This window comes from Jatropha curcas, chromosome 11, assembly GCF_041381405.1.
Source record: "Jatropha curcas cultivar XTBG-Jc1 chromosome 11, XTBG_Jcur_1.0, whole genome shotgun sequence".
Taxonomy (NCBI): domain Eukaryota; kingdom Viridiplantae; phylum Streptophyta; class Magnoliopsida; order Malpighiales; family Euphorbiaceae; genus Jatropha; species Jatropha curcas.
This window is the reverse complement of record NC_143161.1, coordinates 12,298,109-12,300,782: the sequence shown is the minus strand read 5'-3', so window position 1 is coordinate 12,300,782 and position 2,674 is coordinate 12,298,109.

Below are 2,674 nucleotides of genomic sequence, written 5' to 3'. Positions count from 1 at the left end.
CTATGTTCCATTCATAGATTGTTGAAGCATTATATTTAAATTGGGATATATTATTAGGTTTATCAACAATTCCTAAGTCTGGTGCTCTATTTACTATTTCTCTATGATGATTTATAGGATTGATTTCAAATTGTTGAATATTTTCTGAGTCAGGTTCACTAACATCAGAGTTGGTGTTTTCTTCAATTATATTTATATTTCTTGATGCTGATGATTGAGGAGTATCCTGAGCTACATGTTGGGTAGTTGCAGATCTAACTTGAATTTTACTTAATTGATCTTTTAATTGATGTACAAATTCTTTTTTACTAGATTGAGAAATTTGATAAGGTTTAAACATATGAGTTTTTACCTTTTCTTTACCTTTTACAGTCTCATTTACAATTAGTTTATCTTCTAATAAATTTTCTATTCGTTTTAATTGTGTATTTAAACAAATTAAACTGGCATTACTAAAATTATTTTGTTCAATTAATTTATTATTTGTATCATTTTCCCTTATATTTTTAAATGGAGCACAGACAATTTCATGATCTTGATGTTTTAATTTACTAATTGTTTTAGGTGGAAAATCACTTTTAATTGTTTGATCATTTACTATCCATTCTGGTCTTTTATCTCTTATAGTAATTGGATTTAAACTTTTATTAGAAAAATGTTCTTTAATAAATTTATACCAATCAAAGAATTTAATGTCAGTTTGAGTATTTAATTTATAATCTAAATATTCATATTTTAATTCTTCAAAAGTATATTGTTTTAATATCTGTTTCATTTTAAGTAAATTTTTAATTTTAGATACTTCTTTTATTAAACTTTTTTCTATATCGTCTTTATTAAGTACATTTAATTCCCTGTTGAGTTCACTAACATTTTCAATTATGGCTGAAGCTGTTGGTGATACTGGAGGTGTATTTACTAAATTTGATTGTTGATTAACATAATTATCTACAGGATTATAAACTGCCTGTGGTATAGAATTACTGTAATCAACACCTTTCATTTTTAAATTTGGAATATCAGAAGTAGAAAATCTTGGTTTTACTAACGTTTGAATTATTGGTTTAGGCTCAGTCTCTTTATACTTAGCATAAATAACAGAAGGTATGGATGAAGTAGGTTTATCATTTTCATCTGTAGTTACAGAGGAAGATGACCCTGCATACCTCATACTTTGACTTCTATTAAATTTTAAAGTTACTTTACCATCTTCAAATTGTTCAATTTTTTGCAAATTGATGTTTGGTTTTACTTTATCTATAACTGGAGGAGGTACAACCCCTTCTAAAATCCATTCATCTGGAAGTGTTATATCCTTCCATTGGATGGTTTTAGGAATTACTGTGAGACTATATATATTTATATCCTTTCAAAATTTTGTATAGTGGTAGATTTTATTTTGTCAAACTATTCATATACATATATTGTAAATGATTACAAAATAATAAAAAATAAAAAATGAAAAATGGAAAAGCGGAAAATAAGATAAATGAATATGATTTCCAATTTTCTAATTTTCCATTCTTAAGAAAAGGAAAAGAAAACTAGAAAATGAAAATTAAAAACGATCTCCACAACTAAACAAGATGATAGCCTTTGTGACCATTGGTTCATACGCTAAAAAATTTGAAGTTTGGGCACAGCAAAATGCTTTTTAGACTATTAGTAAATACAGAAACAGTTAAATTTCAAAATCCATAATTAGAAAATTATTTATGTATGACATGCTTATTATGTGATGGGAAAATTGGACCTCTTCTAATAAAGAGCTGTGACGCATTCTTGGCCAATGCTAAACAATTAATTTGCCAATGCAGTAATTGCTCTCAATGTTTGGCTGTTCCTGAATTTGTGGTTAGTTTTAAGTTTTAGTTGTTGTTTTTGTATATGAATTATGAATTTAGAATAGAAGATTGGCCCATAACATTTCTACTAAATTTGTAGAACTTTTTTGACACATACCCAGATGTAATGCATACTGAGCCTTAGCTTTGATGCATTTGAGGTGTGTTGCTTCAAGGACTCCTTTGACTTCTGCTTCTTATATCCTTGCGCTTCTACCACATGCAAAATTGACTAGCTAACTGTTCATGGAATCTTAAAATTCCAACTCTCTCCATCCATCTATTGTTAATCATATGCGAATTGAAGTAGCCAATGTACTTATTGGGTGGTGCATACAACATTGAAAAGTCTCTCAAGCTTGGCATGCTCTTTACAAATGAATAACATTGCACAACTTTTAAGTAATCACTTCTTAAATTATAGACTACTGTATTTTAGCATTCATCATCAGTCTTTGGTGAGTACCTTCTGCAACTTCTATTTCAATTTCAGGGAACTTTTACTTAATGAAATATCTTTACCTACATTCATGTATGAAGTACTCCAAGTCAATTCTTTTGCAAAGTAAACCATCAAGCTTGAAGGATTTTTAGCGCTGGCCTCGCGGATGGAATATTCCAATTGCTGGCCACTTGCCAAATTTAACTTTAATTTATATTTTATAATAACCACCACCTCCTGTAGATGAGAATTCCTTAACAAAAAGTGCTTTCTAAGTTCATACAAAGTCTCCTCTTGCATTTGAGTTCAATACAGGATATATTTTTTGATCCTCTTTTCTGATTAAAAGCTCAAGGGCTTGAGTATAGAAGTTACTCCTGTGTGAAAA